The sequence below is a fragment of the Pleurodeles waltl genome, chromosome 6, assembly GCF_031143425.1.
Source record: "Pleurodeles waltl isolate 20211129_DDA chromosome 6, aPleWal1.hap1.20221129, whole genome shotgun sequence".
Lineage (NCBI taxonomy): Eukaryota > Metazoa > Chordata > Amphibia > Caudata > Salamandridae > Pleurodeles > Pleurodeles waltl.
Genome location: NC_090445.1, coordinates 731,892,730 through 731,909,586, shown reverse-complemented (window position 1 = coordinate 731,909,586; position 16,857 = coordinate 731,892,730).

The following is a 16,857-nucleotide window of genomic DNA, read 5'->3' as shown; positions in this document are numbered from 1 at the left end:
CTCTTTCTTCAAGAATCGCAGTCATCCAAAGGACAATGAACATAAATCTATGAACATTTTACATATCTGTGTCTTTAACTGACTGTAAATTGTAAGATTTTCCATCTATGGAAATCTGTTGAGGGTGCAATGGCACCAGAACATTTTTTTCTCTGCTTGTAAAAATATGTTTAAATAACTTCCTAAATTCTCATTGAATAATGGGAATGTTCACTTTTACTTCAGCCTTTCTTGGCACTAAGAACCTGAGTGTGGGGTTGAACTATTTTTCCAGTTTCTGGGGGAATTATCACTTCCACTAAGGCGGCAGTGGAAAATCCACCATTCCCCCAAATTCGATCTCCCATTCGAAGGTCTTTTTCCCCACGAGTACAATACTTAACTTTCCTTCACAGTCCACCGCTATTTCTTCGAGATGTTATTCACAGAGTTAACTCCACCAAGCACGATAAGAAACATTACTGAAATGGACAATTGATATGCTACCATATCTGGTGAGGTGAATTCTCAGTTCAGTGGAGCCGAGAGCGTCTTCTCTGGCAGTATATCCTCCACGATACAGGGTACTATAAATGGGTGCTAATGCTGCCGAGAATCGGGCATTTTGTAGGATTCTCCATTATTGTTCTCCTTTCAATTACGCCATAACTATATGTGTGGAAATCTGGTGTAAAAATATTTAGAAGGTTTAGGAATACTGAAAATCTCCAGCTTTGTGCTGTTCAGTACCTTCTCGTTCAAACACTCACCCCTAAATAAGAATTGCAGAAAACCTGAGATACCTTTCAGTTTCCCAAGTCATCAGACGAACGTATGGTTGGAAAAATATGCAAACCCAATTTTGTAGGGATTTAGGATGATGCATCAAAAGTTTGATTACGTTACAAACGGAGTGCCCAGAAATATTTGCTACTTAAGACCGCTTGAAGTAGACATTTTCACTCACTGTACTTCCTCATCATTTAAGAAAGGACGTAGCGTGGTCGGTAAGATTGGGGGAAGGACGGATGGGGCGTTTGTGAGCTTCAGATTTCCCGACAATGTTAAAATATATTCTGGTACTAGAAGGGTGCATGACAGGGGCTTAAGAGGCAAAGGAAAGGTAGAGGTATGCGGATTGGTAGGAGTACTAAGTGAGGGAAACACACTATTTTGTAAAATAATAAATATTTTTAGGGCTTTCAAAACAGAGATGAGAAAGAGTGTGTGTGTTTTTGTCAGTGTGCATATGCAAAAATCCCAGGTGAATTCTGGCAGACACCTCACTATACCCAGCTGAAAGCACATGTACCCAACCATATATCAGAAAATACATTTATCAGGGGGGTGTACACCCCTGACACGACCCCCCACACACCAGAAGCTACGCCCCTACATTTAAGCACTTCTTGCTCAGCGAGAATTCCTCTACATTTATGCAAAGATCTCTGAATCCAACAGTGCTGCAAGCCATAATCCCAGTCCAGAATACCTGTGAATCCTTGGCATAGCGCAAATACAAAGGCCCAGGGCACGTTCATGCCACTTTCAACAACAAAAACACCCAGACAGTTATTGCTGTAAAGGTGGTAATGCGGCCTTTTAAGCTATCTAGGAACAAAGAGCTCGAGGCTGTTTTATGTCCTTGAGTGGTACTTCAGGGCCCTGGCAAGAGATGTAAAGGCAGCCCTGAAAGCGATTCTCTCCTGTCATGAGCAAGCACACACAGGCGGGGGATAATGCAGGTAATGTCAGCCTCTGAGCTCCTTCAGTGTTGCCATAGCGCCTGTAAGTACCCATGCTGTGTCGCTTAACCCCTCGCCGCTCAACCCAGAGTGAGGAACAATAAAAGCCTGCAGTATTTTAACCAGTGTAGGTGGCACATTAGTTTCAAGGTGTCCACTGAGTAGGCTCGTATTGGGGCAAAAAATAGGCCTGGGCACCCCTAAAAATGTGGCTGACATTCCCGAATTACAACCTTTTGCTTGGTTAGCATTGAGGGGCTTATTTTTGGAGAAGGGTGTGACTGAAACATTTCAAAACGTGTGGGGCCAATAACATTGAATACTGATCAACACATTGGTTCTTACCTGTTCCTTCCTACTTCACAAATAGTAACAGACTGGAGACACACCACAACGTGAGTGTTTTCTGTTTTGATGATGGATAGGTACCGGGGCCTCTGATTCAGAACTGGAAAGTAGGCAGCGTGGTAGGACCTCGAGGGTGCTTGGTGATGGGTGAATTTTTCAAATCATAGGAGTTTTGTCCTAGTCCGGCATTCCTCCTGGGTAAGGTGAGGACTGGGAAGCTGGCTGGGGCACTTTTGGCTTGAGTTCCAGCCTTTATCTGCTTGTTGGTCTTGGGCTTCGGTTGGCAAATCTTGGCCCACACCACACTATCTCCGACGAAGCAAGAACTTCAATGCCTCACTGGCAGAGCTCTGAACATTCAAGAGAGTGAGTATACCATAAGGTTGAAGATTTTTATTGAATTCTGGGACTTGTGGTACTGATTTATTAATGCAATAAAAATTACAACAATTCCCATAATTAAAAGAAAAATGTATGACTGGAGTAGTTACTCACACATCAACATTCACTGGTGGACCCATTCGTCCCCACCTCTGGTACATGGGATCAGCAGCATGCTAGGGTTCCATGCCCCCCACCTCTAGGTGGGTTGCAACAAACATAAGTAATCATGGTTCAAAGGCCCCCTTCTTCAAAGGGCCACTTCACCCCTGTACCCCAGTGCCACTCCACCACTGATTGTCATGCCCGAGTGTGGGAAAGGGTTTTAAGAGCAAGCGCTCAGGTTTCCCATATCCATATCGATTACTCATCCAGACTAAGGGGGTCATTATGATCCCCGGCGGTTCAGCCAGCCATGCCAGCGGCGGGTGAAAAAACCGCCACTGGTATGGAGGGCTGAACCGCCATATAATGTACACATGGATGCCTCCAACAGACAGCCTGATGGTGGAAGGAATCATTATCCGACAGGGCAGTGCTGCTGCCCCTCAGATAATGATCCCTACTGCCACCAGCCTTTCCCTGGCGGGTTCCCCTGCCAGGAAAAGGCTGGCGGAAGGGGTGATCCGGTGCCCCTCTGGGGGCCCCTGCACTGCCCATGCACTTGGCAACCCGAATCACAATGTTTGCTACATGGGCGGCCCCCCCACAAGGAAGGGAGAGAGAACGGTCCATTGTTACCGTGCTTGCCCTGTCTTGGGCAGTGACAGTGGGCTGGTGCTACTGTGCTGCACGAAGAGCGGCTGGTGGGGACACATAATGTACGGCCTTACTGCACTGAGAACATAGACTGAGCCCTGACCACCAACGGAAGTGTCACCTGAATTGCACCATCTTGGAGGTGACAGCAGCGGTGTGAGCTGATAACGACGCTGTACAACACATGTACACTGTCAAACTGAGGAGATAAATGAGACCTGTTCCCAGACGCCTGTAACATGGGGCGGTTGCGCTCCAGGACGGGTAGTGGCGCCTCGGCCCAGAGCGCTGGTTCTCCATCTTCAATGGATCGCAAACTAGATGCAGTGCTGGAGGCGATGGAATGCCTTGGCACGTCTCTGGAGCAGCAGATTGACAATGTGGTGACTGACCTCAATCTGCTCTATGCGGACCACCACTGAAAATTGGTGGACAAAATACGCACCATGGAACACAACTTGCATGAACTTACCCCCAAAACCCAACGAGTAGAAACTTCAGTGCAATCCTTGCTTGATAGGGTGGCCGCTCTGGAGCGTAGAGTGGAGGACTCAGAGGGATGCTCCCGGAGGAATAACATTCGAGTGGTGGGCCTGCCAGAGGGGGTTGAGAGGAGCGACTCTGTGTCCTACGTAGGAAAGTGGATAAAGGAACTGGTCCCCGCCGGGGCACTCATTCCGTTTTTTTACTGTCGAGCGGGCACACCAGGTACCCGCACAACCCCTGCTGCCGGGGTCAGGCCCACGCCCTCTTTTGTTTCGCTTACCACACTACGCAGACAGAGACTCCATACTACGTGAAGCAAGGACAATGCAAAATATCCAGGTTGACAACGCTAAGGTCATGCTGTTCCCTGACTACACTACAGCTGTACAGAAGCAGAGGAGCTCCTTCCTGGCTGTGAAACGACAACTCCGGACCCTTAATTTGAAGTATTCTCTCCTTTATCCAGTAAAACTCTGGGTGGTGGCACATGGACAGTCCACATTTTTTTGCTACACCGAAGCAGCCTGGGAATGGCTTGAGGCAACGGGTCAGGCCCGAAGAATTACATCATCGAAGGCATGGGGCGGAGAGCGGCGGACAGTCTGGCTTCCGGCGAACCAAGGGATGCCATGGAGCATCTTCCCAATGATCGTCACATGCTCCTGATCTTGAACAGATTATACGGGACCGGCAAAGTGCATTACAGTCAGTGGCGGCCATAGGGGAACCGGCGCGATTTTCAGACCTTGAAGAGGGAACCAACGCGTTTGGCAGCGAAGACGAGTCTCTGAGCTGTAGCCGTTCAGAGGCTGAGACTGTAACCCTGCTGGATGTGACACCGCAAACAGCAGATGACATTGTATGAGATGTGAAACACATTCAATAATGCTGCATCCTCCTGCTGCATTTCCTTACTACTGCCTAGAATAGCCGTTATAAACAATCATATGTCTAACGACTGCTTGAATGCCCGGGTCCCTGTAGGGAGCCCTGCTGACTCCATTGTTGCTCTTGCTTCTTTCTGCCTGGCCCTTCCCTGTTGGCGACCCGCTCCCCCCCTTGCACTGCTTCCCTCCTCCTGCCTGTGTTTCTCTCTCCACGCTTGCAGAGCTAGGACGCTCTCCCCGTTGGGAGACATATTATGCAGGTACAATTTCTCTGCGCCGCTTGCCAAACAGTGATAGTCAACTGGGTTCTCTGTGGTAGCACTCCTCTTGCTGACCCCTCTATAGGCACCTTGCTGACCCCCCTATAGGCACTTTCTTCCTTCTTCATTAGTTGATCTGCGCCAATAAGTTTGGAAGTTTGGGCAGGAGCTGTTTGTCTTACTGCCCTTATGGTATTTGCACTATATGTTTTGGCTCCATCTGTTTATGCCTCTTGCACTGGTTTGTTGTTGAATGGAGCCTCTACCATTACCTCTTCCCTGCGGCTCACCCACCGTCCATGACGTACCCTGATGACTGCTCTCTCTCTGATTCTGAAGACACTCTCTTACCATACACAAATGGCCTTGACTAACATTCTCACATGGAATGTGAGAGGTATACACACACCAGCGCGCAGATATACTATTTACTCATACCTCAAAAGACATTCAATACACATTGGATCTTTGCGGGAAACACACCTCACAATGTCAGAGGCCACTAGGCTACAGAGACGCTGGCGCGGACAGCTATTTGCAAAGCATTTCTCCTCTTATGCTAGGGGCGCTCTCAATTTGGTTAAATCAGGTACTCCCTTTCTGTCTGAGGAGCAGGTAAAAGATGTTGAAGGCCGTTATGTATTTATACGCAGTCGTTTAGACGGCCGAGCCCTAATTTTAGGGTCAATATATGCACCAAATACAGAGCAAGCATCCTTTTTGCACAAATTGTCTGGTTTCATGTCCTGCTAAAGTGGTATCCCGTGGCTTCTGGGGGGAAACTTTAATAGTGTCCCTGACCCGGGTCTGGACCGCTCCTTCCTGCCCCTTCCCACGGCACCTGCGAGATATGCTGCAACCTCGCTGCATAACTGGCTTCAGCATTGGCGCTTGGCAGACACTTGGAGCTACTGACACAGTCAGGATTGTGTATACTCATACTATTCCGCCCCACACAACCTATATGTGTGGTTAGTTAGAATCCTCCGCACTGAAAACCTAATACCCACTATATCCACTCCGATCACAACCCACAACACATACAGCTGGTAGAGGATATTTTAGTTCCGGCTATACCCACTTGCGCTTACGGACAGAGGCGTCGGAAGACACCCCCTTTTGCGAGTCTCTCGGTAAAGCTATCACGGCATACTTCGACAACAATGACCAGACGGCCTCATCGAGGTGCCTGGAATGGGACGTGCTCAAGGTTATACTATGGGCCACTGTTTGGGTGTTCAGTGCAACATGCGCAAGACGATTTAGGCGAGCCTAACGCGGATAGAGAAAACTCTATTAGGTCAAGAAACAGATGCCCTACGAGAACCGGAGGGGCGACGTATCCCAGCAGATAGTCATAGGGAACGAATATCCCTGTTGGAGCACCTACGATGCCTTAACTATGCCACACACTCAGCCCATACGCATGCTGTGGCGGACCGGTCAGGGCACTTATTGGCGTGGCTGATACGTCAAGAGGGCGCTGCCACCCCAATAGTGGTGTTACGCTCTGTGGTAGGTACCTTGCTGCATACCCAACGGGAAATACATGATGAGCTTACACACTGCTATACACACTCAGTTTACGGTGTTGGCGTGCCCCGAGGAATATGATGCATTTTTCACTTCACTTGCTTTGCCTCACCTCACGGATGATCAGCGAATGGAATTAGAGTAACTCTTAACACTGACCGAGCTACAGGAGAGTATACGTGCCCTTGCCACTGGTAAGACCCTGGGCCCAGATGGCCTCCCAACTCAGTTTTACAAAACTTACATCCATTTGATTGCCCCTCACCTCCTGAAACTGTATGAGGAGGCATTCTCCCCGGCTACACTCTCCGCTTCTCAACGTGAGGCGCTGCTGATTTCCCTTCCTAAATCTGGCCGAGATCCGACCATGTTGGGCTCCTATAGACCGCTGGCCATGCTCAACATGGATTATAAGATACTGGCCAGGAGCTTTCTGCGCACTTAGAACCTTTGGTCCCCACATTGGTTCTCCCGGACCAGAACTGGTTTGTGCCAGTCCGCAGCACATCATTGAATATCCGTTGCTTTTTCTGTGTAATGAAATATTCCACGCAGGCCTGGCCAGCTGCTGGATGTCTGGTATTAGACCTTGAAAAGGTCTTTGACTTGCTGAAATGGCCCTTTTTATTTCAAGTCCTGAGCCGATATGGTTTTGGTCCCTTTTTTTCTGAGACTAGTGCGACTGTTGTATACGCAGCCTCTGTTCAGAGTAAAAACTGGTTCTGCCATCTCTGATCATAATGGGCAGGGGCACTCGACAGGGCTGTCCCCTTTCCCCCCTACTTTTTTCGTTAGTTATTGAACCTCTGGCGACAGAGCTCCACCACCGTGGGGTGAACTGGGGCATCCCACTGGGGGACGGACTACATGTGGTGTCTCTATATGCGGACAACCTACTCCTTTATTTCAGAACCATCTCAGACAACCCTGCCGAGGTTGCGGAAGTGCTGTAACACCTCGCCTCCCTGTCTGGCCTACGTGTTAACTGGGGCAAGTCGTCTTTGTTCCCATTTTATCCAAAGATGAGGAACCCGGCCCTGCTGCTTTCTGGTACACCAGTTCTCTGGCAACCCAGAACATTCAGATATCTCGGGATCCGAAAATATCACTCCGACTCTGATCTGCACGATGGAAACCTTAAGAGTGAGGTCACCTCCATCCGCACGCAAATGACGTTTTGGCAGACTCTGCCGTTATCTGTGATGGGAAGAGTGGCCCTCATGAAGATGGTAGTACTTCCCTCCTTTTATATTACTTCTCCAACCTGCCTGTTTATATTCCGACAAAGTTTTTCAGAGAATTAGAACCCAGTATAAGGGAGTTCATATGGAATACTGTCCTCTGTCGTGTGACACTGGCGAAATTATATGCGCCATTGGATAGGGGCAGTTTGGCCGTGCCTAACCTAGAACACTATTATCTGGCCTCCCAACTACAGTGGGTAGCCGGTTGGCTCTCAAGCCAACACTTATTGGATACAGCTACAACAATGCTGCAGCAGACTTTGGCCAGTATATCCCATCTATTCCATCCAAATACACGCACTAGGACACCAGGCTTCATTTTTTTAGTGGTGGCACACCAGTGCTATTACAGGAGCATCAACCTCACACGCTCACTGACTCCCTATGCACCAGCACTGGCCCTCCTGGGCACTGCCAGGAGCACCACTCCTATATCAGCAGAGGAGCTAGAACCCTGGCATGCAGAGGGAATACATTCATTGGGTGACCTATACAAGGAGGGCGCACTGGTTCCCTTTAACACTCTGGGAGCAGAGACTGGTTTACCACCGGGACAGTTTCTGCTTTATAATTCATTGAATGCATCTCTGTTGTATCACTGGAGGGACATATCAATGGACTTGCCAACTCTTCTGATGATCCAATACATGCAGGTTATGGGTCGGTCGCACACCTGGTGCATTGGATAGTTAGCTCGCTACAAATACATACCACATCTACACAGGCTTGTCTGCATGCCAGATGGGAGGGCGACCTTAACCAGCCCTTTACGGATAGGGAATGGGAGATGGCACAGGAAAGCCCCACTCATGTTCTGCGGAATGCACACTTCCGCCTGATCCAATTTTATATACTACATAGGTCATATCTCACTCCTGAGAAGATCAACTGGTGTTTTTACCATACTGATGCGTCCTGTCCCAGATGTGCATTGGTTGCGGCTTTTTTTTTGTACATGATGTGGTTGTGTCCCTCCTTTTGCTCTTACAGGTGAGCTGGGACCTCCCACCTTTCCATCTGTACGGCGCGCCCATCACTAACTACCTGGGAAGCATGCATGTTGGGATTATTCCCCAGATCTAGGAAATACAAGGCAACCTCCCATTCTTTGGACTTGGGCCTTTTGACAGCAAAGCGTCTTATCACAAAAAAATTGAAGCCATCCAAACCTCCGTCTGAGGTGAGATCGCTGAGTTCTTTCTCGGTGTGGGCGCAGGCGGAGGGGGTGGCACTATGCAGGGAGGATGACTTGGGGGGCGCAGGTATCCATTCTCCGCTAGTTGGGAGACCATGCTCACTGAACTTGCGATGCTGCAGGGTGAATCTGAAGGTGAACTGGCGACCTAGGGGTGCATGTTGAATAGATCAAGGGGTAGGGGAGGTGGTTTGTGACCCTGTTGTAGGGAATTTGTAAAGCAGTAGAAGGTTGAATTACTACATACCCTTGTCACTAAGGAGCGGGGGTGACTGAGTGGATGTGACGGGATGGAAGCAGGGAGTTGAAATATGGATGAGATCATACTCATAGGCTCTGGTTATGTTTGTTGAACCCACTGTTGTTACCACTTGTTATTCCAAGTTATGCCAAAATGTAAATAATAAAACAGATACGTCTTTTTGATATACCGCAAATGCTCTGACATGAATGGTTGTTCTTCATGGGACTATCGGAGCTTCATAGCGCCATCTACTAGATCATGCTCTGAATCTGGATAGGATGAGAGAACCGGCTGTCACAGTTGAGCCTCCCTATAAAACACACACAATGTGAGCTGTAACCATTGTAGACACGAGCGCATAATGTGCTTATATGTGAATTATTGAAGCATACATCTACTGGGGATGCTTTGCCTGATTGTTACTGATTACCCCCCTAAGATACAAAGTAAAAACGGTTAAAGATGCAACAAAAATCAAATAAAAAGATTTATGATTAAAAGGAAGATGGGTTGGTTAACAGGGGATGTGATTAGGCCGAATTCAAGAAGTTACATTTCTCAGTGAAATTTCCATATGGAGTTCTTGATATGCAACAACACAGATGCCATTGCCGAGGACTTTGGCCATTTACTGCACCCACTCCACAATTCCTGTACCATCTGTGCAAATGTCACAACCTGTTCTCAGAACCCCATGGGCACATATGGACACTCTTCCCGTGAATTATCGTGTTATCAGGGTTCAGGACAGAGGCCATATACAGTAGCTTGTGGCGCTAGTGGTGGAGAGCGTGAACATCGTTGGGTGTTACCAAAGACCCCATCATGTGCCCTTTACTCACAGTGGACGCGTTACGGGGTGCAGCAGTGTCTGCATTAGTGTACTGTGAAATGTCCCTTAGTGAGTTCAGGGTGTGGAGTGTGTGTGAGTGGAGGCAGAGGGAGGGGTGTCTAGTGTCTGTATGAATGCAAGGTGAGCGAAGTTTGCATGTAAATGAGGATGAACTATATTCCTGTGTGAGTGCTGAGTTAGTAGTACACCCAAATGTACCATTTTGGTGTCTGTTGTGAGGGCGGTATGAGGTATCCGAGTTCGTGGTGAGGGAAGGCCACAGGAGTGTCAGATGAGAGTAGTGCCTATGTCAGTGCAGGAGGAGGTGTGTGAGCGTGTATTCGTACTAGTGTGCAGTGAGTTATGCCTGTGAGTGCAGGGTATGTGGTGTGTCTGTATGAATATGGACGAGCAGCATGCCTGCATGAGTGCAGGTTGATTATGTGCATGGTCAGACAGTATGTGAGTGCAGGGTCAGATAGACTGTGTGTGTAAGGGCGGTGTCTGTATCGGGGGAGTGCAGGTATTGTACCTGAGCACAGGGTTTCAGAGTATATGGTAAGTGAATGATGAAGGTAGGCCCTGCACGAGTGTGAGGTGAGAGCCTGTGTGATTGCTGGGTGAGAGGTGTGCCTGTGTGACTGAATGGTGAAGCAGGAGTAACGCTTCAGAGTACATGGTTTTGAAGTGTCTCAAGAGGCAGTGTGAGGGGAGTATATATGACTTAAATGGAGGACGGGTGAGTCTGCTTGAGTGAAGGGAGCCAGTGTAGTGTCTGTATGAGTACAGGGAGCGAGGATGGGCCACAAGAATTGTTCCCCCAACAAATGTCTCCTTTTTTCCATCTTCCTGTCCATCTCATTTCAACTTTCCCTTTTTCTTTCATTCTTTCCACATTTCTTTCTGTCCTTACCAACTTGTTAGTCTCCTGCTTTCTTTCTTCCTTCTTTCTTTCTTTGCATTCTTCCTTCCTCTGTTCCTTTGTGCTTTCACTCCATTTGCTCTTATTTACATTTTTCATCATTTCTGTTTGTCTATGTAACAAAGGTTAGCTCATTTGCCAACCCGTGGCTGCCAGCACACAGCTCTGTCATCTAACATCTTTGTTGCATTTTATTTATTAACTTCTGCTTCTGTGTTGTGACCTGGAAGTCACATTTCAAAGTAAAGTAAATCCATAAAAAACATGCTTATATGTCCAATGGCACCCCACTCAAACTGTTATAGTGGAAGATTCTCTTCACCCATGGGAGAGTGACTGGACGAGGGCAAGGTTTCAGTGTATATTGTGAGTGGAGTGCCTGTGTGAGTGCGGGGAGGCGAGTATCTGATTGTATTGTGAGGTGAGGGTGAGGAGTGTACCTTAATGAGTGCTGGGCGAGAAGTGTTAATTTCCAGATAGTGGTGTACTGTGCAAGGGTAGGATCAGCAATGTGTCTGAATACACAGTGAGGGGTGTGCATTGTAAGTGAGTGGAGAGTTGTACCTGTACGAGTGCCGGGTGAGAAGTGTACCTTAGAGAGTGCTGGGTGAGAAGTGAGTCTCAGTGAATTTACACGGTGTGGTGGCGTGGTGTGCTGTGCGAGTGTAGGGGCTTCAATGTGTCTGAGTGCACACTGAGTGCTGTGTATTGTGAGTAAAGAGTATCTGAATGTACGGTGAGCTGAGCATGTGTGATTGCAAAGTGAGCAGTGTGCCTGTGTGTATGAGGATGAATAGTGTACCTGTGTGGAAGTAGGGTGGGAAATGTACCTGAATGCAGATGTTTCATTGTGTATCATGAAAGCAGCATGAGGGCAGTGTCTGTGGAAGTGCATGGGTAAAAGGAGTTCCCATATGAGGGCGGGACAGGGGAGTACCTATGGAAGTACTTGTGTGGGTGTGGTTGGTTGTGCAGGTCTGCATGAGTGCACTGTGAGTTTTGCTTTGGTAAGTGAAAAAACAGATGTGTTCATTTGTGAGTGCATGGTTTCATTATGTATGAGTGCAAGGTGAGGGAATATCAGTACGAGTGTAGTGTTAGAGGTGACTGTATGTATGAGTGGGGTGTGTAGGAGTGTTTGTATGAGTAGAGGGAAAAGAAAGTGTGTGTCAGTGCAGGGCGAAAGGTTTGTCCGTATGACTTTATTGTGAGCAATGTGATGTTTGAATATTCAGTGAGAAGTGTGCCTATGGAGGTGTATGGTTAGCAGTGTGCCTTTATGAAAGCAAGGAGCATGGTGTGACAGTGTGAGTGCAAGGAGAGGGCGGTGTCTGTATAAGTGTAGTGTGTATGATGCCTTTGTGTGTGTACGGTGTGCAGCATGTCTATATAAGTATAGTGTGACTGGTGTGCGCATCTGAGTACAATGCGCAGGCCCATTAGCATTGAGGGCCATATTTACAAGGCCCATGGCCCAAGGCCCTGCGCTGGTGCACGAATTGTTGTCATGCGACAATGCAGGCACCCTTGCACCATGGTGTCTGCGTTGTGGGGATGATTATTTTTGTGCCGGAAAAGACACCTTCCTGCACAAAAACAACAAATGGATGCAATTTCCTTCTTTCCTTTTTTTGAGAAAGCTGCCACTCACCTAGGAAATCGCCTTGAGCAGCAGAAAGAAGTAGCACTCTCTGGCACTCTGCCTGGGTCCACTTGCGCTGATTGTACTGCGCAGAACAAGATATAGGTGCTAAAAATCAGTACGAGCAGCGCAAAATACCTAATTCTCCCACTCACAGAACTCTGCCAAATCTTGCAGAGTTTTTAGGTAATGCCACATAATTCCACGGAGTGAAACTCCTCAGGTTACACTCACCCCTACTTCCTTGAACTCCACTGAAAGGTGAGTAAGGAAGTGAAAATAACCCACCTAACCTATCCTCAAGCCAGGCTCTTAGGCCCTGTCTGAATCTCACCCTCCCTTATGTCTCGAGGAATCTGCACATATTAGTGTGCCCGTAACCAGCCCTTTATGACGATTGGCCAGCCTGACGTGGGTGTGAAGGAAGCACAGTGCTTAAACCTCAAGCTCCCAGAGTGACATTATCAGTAATGTTGCCACTTATGAGGGGGAGGATTATCACAGTGCTTTGCCATACTGACAATGTCACTGCCCGCAGGGATGGGATCTGATATCAATAGCCCAGCAAACCTTGGCTGTGTGGCACCTACACATCAACTCATAAGTAGGACTTGGCTGCCTGAACTTAACATGATGAGTCTCCATCAAGCAGCCTGACATTGTACAATCTGATAGAGACTCATCATGAACTAGGAAAATAGGAAGGTCAGAGCACTGCTTCCCCACTAACTGGCCATTGCAGCACATTAGTCCTATAAAGAAGGGATGACTGATCTTGCCTCAGACCTGTTGGCCTTTTGATCACACATAGGGCCCAGATACATGCTGAAATTTAGAAAAGGTGAATTAAATACATAACGGCCTATTCAATAAAATGTTACAAATCTACACATGCAGATTTTATGTCTAAGAGCCTGATTACGAGTTTGGTAGTCTTGTCACCGATGTCGAGGTGGCATAGGAAACTCTGACCGCCATCACGGCAGTGTCGGAAACTCCAACTGCCAACTAGGCAGTCCGCCACAAGAATTACAATGTTGACGGTTTGCTGAACTAGAGACCGCCGGAGTTCTGCTGACACTGCTAGCCATTTGCCTTAACAGCAACTTGGGAAAAGCAGCTGTCAGAGAGCAGTATAGACAAGGGTGCCACCATCCACATTGCAATGTGCTTTTCCATCAAGCCGATTCTGGTGGGGAGACCGCCTGCTTTGACATGGCGGAATCGAAGGAAATGGGGTGCTAGCTTCTGCATTTCCTTCTTTTCCCTTCAGTCTCTGATGCCCACCCTTTCGTCCAGGGCCTCCCCTTCACAGCGCAACATCACCCCCCCAAAAACAAAATGTACAGGCAAGTACCTTTCACATTTTTCTGCCATTGACTGGACTGGGCATATATGGCCCAACTCCAGCCACATGTACAATGTATATTTACACTTGTAATGCATATGTGTACATTTTGGTCAGAAAGTACACGCCTGCATCGACACAAATGGAAAAATATACCTTCTTTTGCTGACCGCGTCCACTGCAGTCAGGAACACCGCCGCTGAGACAGTGGTTACATTGTAATACGGTGGGTGGGAGACCATCGATTTGGTGGTCTTTTTTGGGACCACCACCTTGGCGGTGTGGCAGTCTGCCCAACAAACTTGTAATCAGGCCCTAAGTTTGGGTGCCAAATACAAATACTTTTTCCTATTCACCAGTATTTCGAGAAGTTCCCTTGGAAAGCTGGCACACAGTCGGCACAAGAACTGATACATAAGAACCACTAGAAAAAGTGAAAAGAGCTCACCATCTGTTGGTAATATGTAGGGAAAAGCTCAGATAGATCCTGTGTTATCCTGGTATATTGCTACACTTCAGACTTAGGGGGCAATTACGAGTTGGACAGAGTGGTGCCCCATGTGAGATTCTGCTCTGTCCAATTAGAAGCGTCCCAGAGATTCTGCACTCAGTGTTTCAGAGTCTAGGGACATTAGGCCGATTTTACTGTCATGAAAATTCTGCCAGTAAAATTGCTTTTGGAATGAGCTATAGTGCAGCCCACCCTCCCATTCAAGACCCTGTCCAAACCCCTTTTAAGGCTCAAAGGGTGCTCCCCCGCCAGACTACATCCTCCACTTTCCTCAGCCTCCCTCAACTACCCTCTTACCCCACCCAAGCATCTCATCCTGGGCCCCGGCACACATTTACTACCTACTTAGACCATGCAGTAAAATTTAAGATTCTATGCAGAAATCTGGCTAGCAAGACAATCCTCTTTCCTTGGGGTTTAACTCATAATAGATGGGTATATGTACTAACATCTCAACTGGAAACCACAATTCCGGCCTCTGGGATTATCTGCCTGACAAATAATCAGGCCTCTAGAGTCAGAGCTCAATTAGAGAGACTATACTTCAGAATGTATCTCTTCAATGCTCCCCAGTTCAGTGAAATATAACTTTTGTTCTTCTGCTATAGATTGGAAAAGCAATCTACTCACTGTTGTGAGTCTTACATTTACATATGGTCCAGGCCAGCTCTTGATTTTGTCATAAAAGGTGGTATATATATACTTCTGCGTTAATGGTAATATTGCTGTTTTCGGTTGTTTCGTTGGTATTTATTTTCAATAATATGCACAGCAATGCTCATAGTTTGCTGTAGCATTTTTTATCTCTGCATCAGTATATTCCCCATAAGCGTCCTTTTAGTTCTACTTTTTGCATCCAGCACAGCGGCTCATAGACGTCTTGTTTGTGATGGAGTGCCTGACACACACCCTGAAGCACTGTCCGTCTTTTCCCTAGTTGTATGCATCAACCTCAATTCACAAAAATGCCAAGGGTAGTGGAAGTGACATCACACACCATTCGATCTTTACCTTCACTCACACACACCTTAGTACACGTCTTACCTCAGCTGCCAGGAAGGGTCATATTGCAGCTAATTGTACTCCATGTTTTATAATACTAATAGTGAATAATAAAATATATTCACTATTAATGTAATCAGTGCTTGAAATGGAAAAACAGAAGTGCAGGCACGGTGTCAGAGTACCTGCTTGCTTCTGAGAAGTTCCGGTACTTCCCAATTAAAAGGATTATGTTTTTCTTGAGAAGTGCAGGTACTCTCCCTCGCAAAATAAAAATGTGCCAGTACTCTGTACCGGACAATACCGGCCCATTTAAAGCACTGAGTGTAATACAAAAGTAACACAAACAAGAAGATTTGAGCTGCCCTTGTGTTCCTGGCACTGATTCTTTCACCTCTGAGGCCAGGGGTCGCACAGGCAGTGCCATGGGTCGCAAGAAGCAAGCCAGGGGTCGCAGCTGCTATTCCCAGCGACCCCTAAATGAGGTCCATGGCTGTATGGAGCTCAATTCACATGAGCCATCCTGGTCTCTGCAAAGCAAACGGGAGGGTTTGTACTGTCAAACTCAACCCCTAAAGTAAAAACAACAAATATAATAATGATTACAAAACATGCAATAATATTGATTAAAATGATGATAATTATGTCAAAGCTAAACATTGATATGTCTATAACAGAAGGACTAATAATAATAATACCACCAATAATAATAATTGTCATCATCATCATAACAAAAAAAATATTGATAATAAGAAGATTTTAGGCGTGTTCTTTCTGTCTCTCCCATCCCTGTCTCCCTTCGCACTCACATATCATCAGTCCATATATCTTGTGGTGGTAATAAAAGGGGAGAGGGTGTGATGTGGTGGGTCTGCAGTGCTTTTGCAAGACAAAGGCCATGCAACAGATTAGTGGATGACATTACCTGACAGAAGCTGTCATCACAGTGAACAGCTGCTTCAAAGAATGGCACAATCCACCAAGGCTACAGAAAGATCTAACATCAGTAATAAAAGTGTGTTGGTCCATTCATCAAAAAGTAATCCGAAAAACCTGGGAAGACTCAGTCTCATAAAATGGAAAGAAGACCCTGGCAGACGAGCCCTGAATGATTCACTTTTTGCACTGAAGAAGGCTTCAAATAAATAAGTGGCGGGAAACAAGCATGGTAATTAGGGGGTCATTTCTAGTTTGGCGGACGGGCTTTCCCTTCTGCCAATCTCCCGAAAGGGTGGCCGCCGCCTATGGATCAACCTTCCTGCTGGAGTCATTATGAGTTTCCTGCTCGGTCGGTAGGTGGAAACCTGAGTTTACGCCCGCCAGCCTAGTGGGAAACAGGCTACAGTATTGTCTCCAGCTTGTAATCAAGCTGATGGCAATGCTGGAGCCAGAAGGGTGCACCAGCACCCTCACAAGGTTCACCGTCTGCAAAGGTGCTGGGTAGGGGGACCCTGCAATGCCCATGCCAAGTGCATGGGCAGTGCAGGGCCCCCCTGGGGCCCGTTGGACCTGTTCTCCGCCAGCCAACACTGCCATGAA